Source organism: Canis lupus, chromosome 6 (genome assembly GCF_048164855.1).
Source record: "Canis lupus baileyi chromosome 6, mCanLup2.hap1, whole genome shotgun sequence".
Lineage (NCBI taxonomy): Eukaryota > Metazoa > Chordata > Mammalia > Carnivora > Canidae > Canis > Canis lupus.
In genome coordinates this window covers 59,199,184-59,212,048 of record NC_132843.1, presented here as the reverse complement: position 1 = coordinate 59,212,048, position 12,865 = coordinate 59,199,184, and the positions used below count along the sequence as shown (strand labels likewise).

At 41.3% G+C, this 12,865-nt stretch overlaps 1 long non-coding RNA gene across 2 annotated transcripts in view; it reads left to right on the top strand.

The window, feature by feature from the left end:
* LOC140634743 (uncharacterized) overlaps positions 1-12,865 on the top strand; it is a 53,824-nt gene that overhangs the window by 27,470 nt on the left and 13,489 nt on the right. The window contains exons 6-7 of one of the 2 annotated variants that reach the window (XR_012032126.1): positions 8,321-8,406; positions 9,052-9,773. The exons of the other annotated variant lie outside the window; for it this stretch is intronic. This is a non-coding gene — a long non-coding RNA (uncharacterized lncRNA). Of the gene's footprint in view, positions 1-8,320; positions 8,407-9,051; positions 9,774-12,865 lie in introns of those variants that run through there. 2 annotated transcript variants of the gene reach the window in all.

Below are 12,865 nucleotides of genomic sequence, written 5' to 3'. Positions count from 1 at the left end.
TAGATTAGTCAATTGGATTAATGCAATTAGGTAGATTACATTAATGGCCCCAGTTCTTCATCCTTTTGGTCAATGAGATAGCAGATGTAACTCAAGCAGAGCCTCAAAAATGCTTGCATAATTGGGCTTGCGCTTCTACGTTTGCCATCTCCGTGAGGTGAACAGGGCTGGATTATCCTTCTAGTTCTAGGATGATGGTTAAAGACATGTGGAGTAGACATTCTCAGCCTTACCTAGCCTATGTCAGCTGACCTCTACCTGGCCACAAGCATATAAGGGAGCCAAGCTAAGACTAGCTAAACATCTCTACTAAGCCCAATCTAGATCCGTCAACTTATAAACTGGATAGCTAGATAAATGGTTGCTTGGATATTTTAAGCTGTTAATATTGGGAGTAGCAAAAAATTTTACACAGCAAAAGCTAATTGTCAGAGCTGCCCAAGAGAATAGATTGCTTTCATTTCTTCATTTTAACGGACTTGTGAGAAGGGTGCTCAGAATAAGCCACCACAGCCCAAACTCTACATCTCAACTCTCAGAGTGACAGGAGTTCTGCTGTCTCTTTATATGTATTATATAGGCAGACTAGTAGGTTGTCTGCCTATCCACCTTTGTTCTCTACCTTCTTTCATTTGTTGGTTAATTTATTAATAACCTCTTAATTAATAAGCTCTTCTAGTGGACAGGTGCTATGTATACAAAGATAAAAGTTCATAAACTAATGCAGACATACATGAAGGAAAATATTGCAGTAGATATAAGTGCTAATGGAGATGTGTGCAGTATGTTGAGAACACAAGAGACAAATCAAATGCCTCTGAGGAATGGGCATGGGTAGCTTCACTGAAGAGGCATGGTTTTAAGAGTATTGTGTAGGCACTGCCATAGTTATTCCACAGCTCATGCTGGTGCATTCAACAAGGATTTTCCCACTCAGGAAACCAACTCTATGCTATGTACCTTACTAAGCACAAGGGATACAAAAACTAATTAAATTTAGTTCCTTCAAGGAGTTTGTATTTTTAGCTTAGCTCCAGTAGCTTGATACTCCCCTCCACCTTATTTATAAGATACAGCTATCTCTAAGAGGAATTGTATTTAATCTAATAGCGATATTTTAACCTTATTGTAAGTATCTGCCTGCCAGCCTGCCTTCCACCTTTTCTTCCTTCCTTCAACCTTTCCTTCCTTCATTCCTTCCTTCCTTCTTTCTTTTCCTTCTCTCCTTCCTTCCTTCCTTCCTTCCTTCCTTCCTTCCTTCCTTCCTTCCAACTGTTGACAGAAAGGGTCAGACTGTATTGTTGCACAATGGTTACCACCCCCCCCCCCAACTATACTGGGGAAAGGCAGGAGCCCAGAGACTAGACTGATTCCCTGGGCCTAAGTAGTAACCAGAAAAGGCCTCCATTGTGAACTGGAAGATCTGTTTCTAACTCCTTTCTCTTCTGAATGTTCAAGATGATATAAATACACTCTATCTTATTAAGTTGGTCCCTATAACCAAGAAAATGACCTTCATTCCCAACCCTAAGGTACTGTGAGATGGTATCTCAGGAACTCATTGTCCTGATAGCCAGTTCTTTGGCAGATATGTGTAACTTCAGCTCACAGACTACTACTTAACATGTTCTGTGCCCATTAGTAAGGCTACCTAAGGCTGTATCCACAGCAGCTATTCTCAGACTTCCTGTTCTGCCTCAGCCAATCACTGACTCCAGTACTCTCTGTACCTTATTTACTAGCTTTTGAAGGAATGATTATATCATGTGTACAGAATTACCAATTTCATTTAGTTATGAGCGATAGAATTATTTAAAACAAACAAACAAACAAACAAAAGGCTTATTTTCTCATACAACTAAATCATGACGTGATAGCTCACGCCTTAGGAGAAACTAGAACCAGAGCTGCCAGGTATGTGCACACATGTTGTGCACAATACAGGTCCCAGGGTGCAAGTATGAGCTGGAATCCTGCCCTTTCTCCATTCCCAAAGCTGTGTTCTCTGATATGAGGTTATGTCCAATCAAAGGTACCTTCTGTTCACCTTCAAGGCTGGGTCCTCCCTGAGGCAGTACGTTTATTTAATTGGTCTGCTCAGAGGAGATACCTATATTCTCCCTTTTCTTTCCTCATCCTTTGCTCTTCTATCTAAATAAAAATCTCCCTATGGATTTTTGGATCCACCCTATGGATGGAGGAAAGGAGAAAGAAGATTATGAATATAGAAGATAGATAGCAGCAGCTTTACCAGATAATTAAAAATGCTTCTTTTAGAACCAAACCATTGGAACAAGATCAAATTAGGAAAGATATTATTGGAAATGTTTCTTGAATTTAGAAGAGATCTCACATTGGAATGACTAAAATTGCTCACTTTTTAGGTAAAATTAATAAAATGATTCCAACATCTAGATACAGTCAGGCACAATTTTTGAATTATAAAGAGGAAAGAGAGTCTTATGAGTACCTCTGACAAAAGGAATGAAACAAATGAGGAGCTTAACTACAGAAGCATTATTATTAGACTGGTGACAACTTATTTTCTTCAGTAATAAATGCTAGCAGACAATGGAGCAATACCTGGAATTTTGGTAGGCATGAGAAGAAAGATTATTAGCCCAGATTTTATATCTAACCAAACAGTTATTCAAAACATTTTCATATTCACTAGTAAATATACTACCCACTAATTCTTTTTTAAGAAGTTAGTTGAAAACATTCTCCAAATGACTAGTGAATTTTTTAATACTTACATGAGAAGTCATCATTTAAAAAATCGGAGAGGGAGATAAACCATGAGAGACTCTTAACTATAAGGAAATAAACTGAAGTCCCTGGAGGGGAGGTTGGTGGGGGGATGGGATAACTGGGTGAAGGGCATTAAGGAGGACGCATGATGCGATGAGCACTGGGTGTTATATGCAACTGATGAATTATTGAAAACATCTGAAACTAATGATGTAATATGTTGGCTAATTGAGTTTAAATAAAAATTTTTAAAAAAGAAATCATCATGAAAATACAAATCTAGCTTACATTTTTTAAGGTTCACTTTGTCTGCTATAAGAATGGTGTAGTAGAGGCCAAAAATGGAATTTGTGTTCCAGGTGAAAGATGATGATATCCATGTCACAGGTAGAAGAATGGCATATAAAAGGGTAGTATCAATAGAAAAAGAGATCAAGTGTTCTAGCTTGAGACATGTCAAATCTGAGATGTTTGTGAGGTATTCAGATGGAGATATCCATCTGAGGGTTTGGCGATGCAATTGCTGAGGTTAGAGAAGTTTAAGGTTTGTCAAGTACAGCATATAGTTGAGGAACATCAGCCTATAGATGAAGTTTGAAACCATGAAAATGGATGATGTCATTGGGAGGCAGGAAGAGAGTGTGGAGAGAGAAAAAGACCAGAATTAAATACTGAGTACCACTAAAAAATAGGGCAAGCAGTTAGCCAGCAACCACACTAGGCTTGTCAGAGCGTCAGACCTTGGGGGAGAAGATACTCTTGGATGCAGGCACTGTAGCAGATATTCAAGTTCGTTGTGTGTTACATTCTAGGGCAAGACCAGAAATTTAGCAGGGTAAATACTGGACTCCAGCACTTGGGCTTTGGGACTTTTAAATTATCTGGCTGAGAAAGAATTGACCTGTCGCCTGACACAATCAGTGGCCTTTATTCAGTAATGTGTGAATGGTGGAACTTTGCTCTAGTCTGATTCTGCTAGTTCAGTTTATGGTTGATAAAGCACTAGCCTCATCTGATATGGACACGTTAACTGAGATCTCAACCTTGACTGATTGAAACCTGGTTTACAGCCATTTTCCATGGATCTTTGCTGGAGTCCTACAGAAAATGCTCTCAATCTGCTTTCTAACTCCAAACATGGTGTTTATGTACTACAGCCCACTGTCAGAAACCTGTACCATTTCAGTCCTGAAAGCTGTGAGACTAGTCACCAATATCACTTTAGGAGACACTGGAAGATGATTAGTAATGGTCAGTTGAATAGGTGAGGGACTTCTTCTTCTGGAAGTATCCTTATTGTTTGTCCCATACTTGGGGCCAGTCATCTTGGCAGGGGCCTTGGAATCATCTCCTCACCTCCATGCTTCTCCAACACCATTATGCTGTGATTGTTGAAAGCATACATTTTCAATGGAATATTATGCAGCCATTAGAAATGACATACACCCACCATTTGCTTTAACGTGGATGGAACTAGAGGGTATTTTGCTGAGTGAAGTAAGTCAGTCGGAGAAGACAAACATTATATGGTCTGATTCATTTGGGGAATATAAAAAATAGTGAAAGGGAATAAAGGGGAAAGGAGAGAAAATGAGTGGGAAAAATCAGAGGGTGATAGAACATGAGAGACTCCTAACTCTGGGAAATGAACAAAGAGTGGTGGAAAGGGAGGTGGGCGGGGGGTTGGGGTGACTGTGTGACAGGCACTTGACGGGATGAGCACTGGGTATTATGCGATATGTTGGCAAATCGAACCCCAATAAAAAATATACAAAAAAAGAAAGCATACTTTGCACTCAAGATGAATAAAGCTGCACAGTGTACATGGGAAGCGCATGGTGAGGTCTCTGGGTCCAGATGTACCTTAACACATGGGGGAAGATAAAAGTAATGTGGGTTCTCTTGAGTCACTTGATCAGCTGGACTACGAATAACCAGTCAAGAGAAAGACTCTATTGTGTCTGCCCACTCCTTAGTACAGCAAGTAGTCTGGAGGGAATCTGGGTAGTCAGAGCAGTGCCCCTAATTAGCAGAATCTAATTAGAAACTTTTAAGTAAGTCTGAAAAATGTTATGTTAGGCTTTATATCCTTAAATAGAGCAAAGAACTGAGAATGGCTGCAGAGGTACAAAGTTTAATAAATAACACTTCGTACAGTCCATCCTTTTGGAATCTTAGGGTCCAAATACATCTTTCTTTCCATATTTAGCTTCTAAACAACAATATCAGTCACGCACCCACCTACCAGCATGCATTTATGTATTGCACAAATAAAAAGTTACTCTTCCTCTCCTCCCAAAAAGGGACATATGAAATCTCATGTGTCCATGTATGGAGGATAGTCATTCCTTTCCCAACATAGCCAAAATTCCCTTTGATATTCTGTAATCTAAAGACTAAACAATAATTGCTACCAATATACTGTGTATCAGATAGCAAGGAAAGGAGAGAGTCATGAAGGCAGCATAAGTCATTTGTGCTCACATTCTGTTGGCCAGAACTTAGATGCAAGTAGCTGGGTGGGCTGTACCCAGGAGAAAGATGAAAATTGTTCAGTGAACTATCACATTGCCTCTGCCGTACCAAAAAAGCAAAGTGTTTAGGAAAGAGGGACTTCTTTTTAAAATTTTTTTTATTTCAAAGATTTTATTTATTTATTCATGAGAGACACACAAAGAGAGAGAGAGAGAGAGGCAGAGGGGACTCGATCCTGGGTCTCCAGGATCAGGCCCTGGGCTGAAGGCTACACTAAACCGCTGAGCCACCCAGGCTGCCCAGAAAGAGGGACTTCTGATTAAGCATACATATTTATCTCTTATTTCCCCTAACCCTGGAATGATCCTCTAAAATGACAATAAAGGAGTAAAACAGGTTAAGAAAGACAAAGAAAATGAGAGAGTGAAAGACACTGAAAGAGAGATGTTAAAATTTTGAACATGAACATTGCATGAATCGATGGAGAAGTGGTAACTTTGGAAAGAAGATGACAGAGAAAATAGGTGATATCCCACCCTCCCCCAGCCTCTGGAAAACCTTATGTGTCAGAGGGACAGGGGCATTGACTAGCTATAGTCATAATAGTAAAGTGTGGCAATCATAAAATCCCAGGGGCATACAGTAACCTTTTGTTTTTCCCACCTTTGAAGATTAACAGGCGCCCTCCTGTGTTTGTGGGTCAGCTGGGGCTTTTCTCAGGCTGAGTTTGGTGAGGGCACCCCAGCAGGGGCAGCTCTGCTCCAGAAGTCCCTTATCCCCTCCTCAAGGCCAGTATACTAGGATGACTGTGCCTTTCTCATAGGACAGAGACATGGGAGCACCAGTGAAAATTTCTAGACCTCTTTAGGACCAGACTCAGAGTTGGCACACTGTGTTGTTCACACCTCATTGTATTGGCCAAAGCAAGTCACATAATCAAGGCTAAATTCCAGGGGTGGGAATAGGCTCTGGGTCTTAAGAGAAAGGAGCTGCAGTCACATGCCAAAGGGCATGGATGAAGGGAGGGATGAAGAATTAGGTCTATTTATACAGGACCATAGCAGGGCAGGGAGGATGGGCTGGAAATGAAACTGCTGCATTCAGGTCCTGTGAAAAGCAACTAGAATCCTGGATTTCTCTCCTATCCATGAACAGCAGAGGTGGGGAGATGATTGCTAAAACCAGCGGAATAAGTACAAGCCTGCATTTTGAAAAGTAGAGCACCAGCCTCCTTTCCTCATTTATCCCCCAGAACTCCAGCAGGTCTGGAGAAGAAACTGGTAGTCCTTTCTGGGGAAGCTGGAGAATGATCCCGGAGAGAAGAGCTACCGATAATGTTCCCTGGGGGCTGAAGCTGTGAGGGATTTGGAAAATGAAGCAAGGTTTCAAAACAAGCAATTATTAATTATATATGTAATTTACCAATACATGTAATTAAGTAATAAATAAGATAGGAATTAATAACAAATAGAAAATTATATATACAAACATCTTAAAATAGTAATGGATTAGAGATGGGAGTGGCATCAGCCAGGAAAGACAATTCTTTCAGGAGGTAAAGATGAGAAATGAGGTGATAGAGCAATGTGTGGCTTTAACTACTATTTTAAAATCCATTTTATGATGCAGAAGAGACAGGGCATAATTGAAGGCTCACAATCTTCAAGAAGCTAGGGATCTGATATCTACTAGAACACAGGTAGCTCTGGAGACTTCAGAAGGTTCAGGAGCGTGTGTCTCTGTTGAGGAACTTGGAGATTCTTAAGTTTCTTTTTGTTACGCTGCAACATCGTGGACTTATCTCAAGACACAGATAGACAAAGCCTGAAATCAACATATGAAATGCTAATAATTATTATATTTGAGGTGGATAGGTGATTTTGCTCACTATGCTTTTCTGCACTTTCCAGATTTTACATAATAAACGTGTAAATTTCAAATCTAGGGGAAATGTTATGTATCTATCCATCGTTCTCCTTATTTATTTCTTTCAGTTGTTCCTGGAAGGGCAGGTAGACCACTAAGGAAGTGGTACTTTAACTAAGTTGACACAATTTAAAACACCCTGTCTTTTTAGGAATAATTTTGCCTGAGGGGATGAATGGATGGTGGAGCAGCATCCTGAAAAGAACCATCCCTGTCTCTTCCCTTCTTCAGCTCCTCTCTCACTCCCTGCATCCTGCCCTTTCTTCCGCACATCACAGTTGTCTCAGCCTCCCTCTAGCTGTTTCACATGTTTTGTCTCTCACTCCCTCAGGCTATTTTCAGATCACCCCCTCCCACTGCTGATCTATTTTCATGTAAGGAACATGATTTCTGAGAGTCCTACTTCATTTTTTTCTCGTCCCCCTGTGGACTGGCCTGAATGCACACTGTCAGAGAATTATGTTGCAAGGACTGCAGGGAAGGAATTAAATTACTAATAGACCATTCTCTCTCAGGACAAAGGGGAAAAAATGCAAATAAACACTGTGTCGCCTCAACTCCCTGCTATTGTACTTGGTACGCTCGGACCCCAGAATCTCTGATTCTCAGGCTCCCTGGCCTCCTTCTTAGTCTCAAACCCAATGGACATGGGTTAGAAACCCCGCCCCTGACTAACCAGGTGACTTTGGGGACGTTCTTAATGGCCCTAAGCCTAGGAGCTCTTCTCCTTAAGATGGCAGTGATAACACCCCCACCACTGAATGTAAGGCAGGAAAACAGCTGCCCCAGCCAGAGGAGGGGCCCAGCACACAGCCCTTTCCAGCCTGCACTTCTGACTTGAGCTTCTTCCTACTTCTTCTGTTCCAATTTAACTAGCAAACTACAGGGCTCCCGTCACAACATAAGGGATGTCCCGCCCTCATTTCCACAGTCCTATCTAGGCTAAGCTCAGATGCAAGTGGAGACAGACACTGAGAATCTTAGCTATAAGAGAATGAGAGTTGCAGGATTCTCTGTTGAGGAAACCTTTCTCAATTAAAACAAACAAACAAACAAACAAACAAACATATAATAACCTTCCCAACTCCCACACTTCCCTGGATGATTGTGGGTATTTATTCTAGCCCAGATACTGTGATGGGTTCTTTTTATTTTAATCTTATTTAAGCCTCAAGAAACCCTGTGAGAAATTATCATACTGGTATTATAGAGAAGAAACTGAAGCTCGGAGAGGTTGCTCAAGGTCAATTGCTGGTAAGTACGGAAGACAGGATTTGAACCTACAAGAAATCTGTACTCTTTGTAAGCTCTTAAGTAGATTCCCTGCCATAATTTTACTAATTTCCTGTCCCTTTTGCAAGTAGGGACACAATAGGAAACTGAATGTAAAAGCACTAATCAATCCCAAACACTGACAACTCTTTAGTTATTACACTATTCTCTTTGAAAAGGCTCTTTCCCCTCCTTGTTTCTTGTTACCTTCTTCTTAACTTGTGACTCAGTGGATTGGCTTTTGGAATTGCCGAGGGATTCATTCATTCATTTGTTCATAGCTTATACATCTAGCAACCTATGATATGCTGGGACCTGTTTAAGACACTAAAGAGATACAGATATCAATGAAGTTACAGTCCGTGGAGAGAGAAATGTGAATGTGCTGTGACAAAGTCCTATGGGAGGGGAGCATCAAGGAATGCAAAATCTCTAGGCAAGTCAGAGTAGATGCATGAAGTAGGAAGTGTAGGCTGCAAGTACCAGCAAACTCAATACAGAATTTATTATATCACAAAACACAATGTCCAAGTCATGGTGGTAAAAGTTACAGTGTGGCCAGGGCACCAGCTCCATTGTTCTGCTCCTCTCAGCTCTGCCTCTTCTGTGGGCTGAATTTGATCTCAGGTTCCCTAATGACTGCAAGATGATGGCCAGCAGCTTCCTAGTTTGTGGCTGAGAGAAGACACAGAAACCTCTGTTCAGACTGTGGAAGAAAATTTCTTCCCTTCAGTCACTTCAGGTCGTGTGCCCACTCCTAGGACAATAACAACCACCTGAGACATTGTAAAGGAAGGAGATTCTTATGATGGGCTTCACCAAAAAAAAAGACCTTTTCCTTGAAATAAACTTCTCTTGAGTAATATGTGTGGTATGGGAAGTGATATAAAGGAAGAAGAGACTGGATGCTGGATGGGTAGCTAACAAGGTCCACAGCTGTAGGATTCAGAGAGGAAATGACATTTAAGCTGGTATTGATGGATGAATAAGAGCTCACCAGAAAAAGGTCAAAATGCATTTCCAGCAAAGGAGTCAGCTTGTATCTTTGTTCTTGCACCAAGGACCTGGAGTGGTAATTTTACAGCAGAAAACTGGAAGAGGCAAAGAGGGTTTTAAAAAAGTCAGGGCAAACTAGGAAGGGTCTTGCATCCCTTGTAGAGCATTTGTTTTTCATCTGCAGACAGATTTTTATTATACAGTAGGGAATGTGGATAAAATTTCTCTTGGGATGATTAGCTCCATAAACTAGAGTGTAGGGAGTGGAGAGGCTAGTAGGATGAAGACAGCTACAAAGTTTTAGGTGAGAGGTGCCGAGTTTCTGGCTAAATCAAACTGGACATGGATGCAGAGCTAGGGAGGTAGAGGGGGTCTTTGGGAAGTCACATTAGCTTCTGAAGCCCCTCGTCAGGGTCACTGCTACATGGGAATAAATCCCTATGGGCGAGTGAGGCTAGTAGAGTGCACTTCCAACCCTCCGCCAGAGGGCCAGGGGCCAGAAATCCAAGTTGCATTCAGCTTCCTTACTCCAGGGTTTATCTGGGTCTGCAGTGTTTTTATCCTTTGCATAGAGGCTTCTAAGTTAATAATCTGAGACTTATGATCTCAGGAAGAGAGCCTCAGCACCCACCCAGTGGAGCATGGCATTCCTCTTTGGTTCATGCTTGGATGTTTCTTCTCTTCACTTTCACTTGACACCTGCAGATTGCTGATGTTACCAGGGGCTGTCTCTGCAGTTGCTGAGGCTCCTCTAAGAGGTAGTCAGGAGGTGTCTGGGGCTTGGAGATGGGGCCAATTAGAATATTTCTCAGGCACAACCACTAACAACAGTTAACAAAGGTGGTCTCTAATCTACTCCTGGCCCATGGTCTAGAAGTATAAACATTGGAGTATGTCTTCCTGGGTGGTCTATTATTTTAGAATTCTAAATCTTCTGGAGCAAAATTTTTCCACCTCAATAAATCACTAATCACTTCCCACAACTCTTCTCTCAGATGGAAATTTAGCTTAGTCACAGAGAATTTATTAATGTGGGTAGAAGTGCTGGGTGGGAACAGCGTCCCATCCATGGCATAGCATCAGGCGGGGGAGTGCTCCTTCATGAATTTCTCTTCCATAATGGCTCCTTCCTGCCAGGATACACTGCCATGCGCAGGGTCTCGTGTAGTAAAAAACAACCACCTCAACTAAGACCCCGTAGACCTCTTGCACTCTGCAAGTGCTGCTCCATTTCTCCTTCTCCTTCTTTAGGAAAACAACTCCAAAAAGCTGTTCAAACTCTCTTTTTCCTTCCTCGCCTCACATTCTCTCTTTAATCTGCCTACCCAGATTTCCATCTTCACCAGAGTGTGGGAACTACTCTTACCAAGACGGCAACCATCAGTGGTCAGTTTTCAATCTTCATTACTTAGCCCCTCAAAACCTTTGACACATTTGGTCATTCCTCCTTTTTGAAACCCTTGTCACTTGCTGGTCAGTATACATTTCTGGTCATCTGCCTATATCACTGGCATTTCTTGATATCCTCGGTGAAATCCTGTTCCTTTAAGTGGTCCCTAGAAGTTGGAGTATTCCAAATCTCAGCCCTTGAAACTCTTTCCTTCTCATATCTACTCACTCCGTGAACAAGCTAATCTAGTTCATGGCTTTAAATGCCAATCATATGCCGAGGACTCAAAAATGCGATCCTTTGGTTCTGGGCATTGTGTTTGTTTATTCAACTACCTGCAAGATACCTCCATGTGGATATCTACTGGGCAACTGGTGATATTGTTTATCATCTGCTTTGTAATATTGTAATAAAGACAGTGTGCTCCAAAAGTGTGTATTAGTTACTTCAAGCTACAGATAGTTGTTCTAATCAGGAATTTGCACCACAGCTGGCTTCATTGCAGAAAGGCCATTCTCCAGAGGCAGCTACTACAAGCACTTCAGCTATCTTTAACTCTGATCAACACCAGACATTTTGCTAATTAGCATGCTGAAGTCAAAAATGAGTTTTCATTTGTGAAATTAGTGGCTTGTTAATCAGCATAATGGATGTTAGAAATGGGCTTTCATAGGTCAAATTAGAGGTAATCAAGATATGGGAATTGGCTAAAATATTTTAGGGACATTCCCTATCTGCATAAAAACAGGGTATAAGAATCTAGCAAGGCTAATGGGCTATACATTTAAGGATAGTACCTGAAACTTGATTCTTAAACAGTTCTGTTTCTAGCCATTAGAACAATGGATTTCTGGATGTCTGACCCTGCCTTGGAATATGATCTTCTGCTGAATAGACTTCTTATGCAGTGCGGTGTTTGGAGCACTGGAAGGCCAGTGTGTTGGGACTACATCAGGCTTATAGAGCAGGTGTATAAATTGCTTTGTGCCTACTTGTTAATGACATTATGTCTGCATATGTGGTAAAATCTGATCTGAGACTTGCTTTCATTATAACTTGGTAATGAGGTTGTAGGGGCAGTAACTGATTCACCCATTTTCGACTTTTTCTGTGGCTGTAGTTGTATACCACAATGAACCTAAGAGTTGTGCATTATCAAACTGGCTATGTCAGTTTTCATTACAGTTCAAACATAACATGGCTAAAATAGAGGTCTCTTTTCACCATCCTCCAAACTGCTCTGCCCAGGCTTTGCCTTCATAGAAAACAGCACCTACATTCACCCCCAGTCTCAGGCCTGAACTTAGCTCCTTGCCTGAACTTTTCTTCACACCCGCAGCCTATCCACCAACAAATTGTCTTGATTCTATCTCAAAGGCTATCAATTTGTACATTTTTCTCTATGTCCACAGTTCATCTCTCATCTCTGCTACTACAGTGGCCTCCTAATAGGCCTTCCTATATCCACTGTTACCTCTGGTCAGTTCCCATAGAGCTGTCAGAGAGTATGTCTACAATGTCAATGAGATCATATCGCTCTCCTGCTTTAAACCCTACAAAGTTTCCTCTTACACTTAGAATAAAATTTCAATCTGTTACCATGTCCTCTATGATCTCCTGTGATCAAGCCCCTGACCACCTCTCCAATCCCATCTTCTCCTTCTTGTATCACCCCACTCTTACAGTCTTCAGTCCTCTGTTCAAGCTCTCAAACTCCTTCCTGTTTTAGGGTCTTTACACTTACTGCTCCCTCATCAGAAATACTCTCTTTGCACCTTGGGTCACATGTCACATCTTCAAAAAGTTCTTCATTACCAGCTACCTGCTCTAATAGAGACCCCTTCTCCCATTCTCTATCCTGTTGCCTGATCTACTTTTCATCTTAACATAGATCTTGTCATAATATATCTTTATTTGTTAAATATATTGTAATTTATTTCCATCATGAAGACAAAAGCTCCATGAGGATAGAGACTTGAATCTTGTTAGCTACTGTATCCCCAGTGAGGACAACAGTGCTAGGTACGTAGTAAATTAACACTCATTAAATATTTG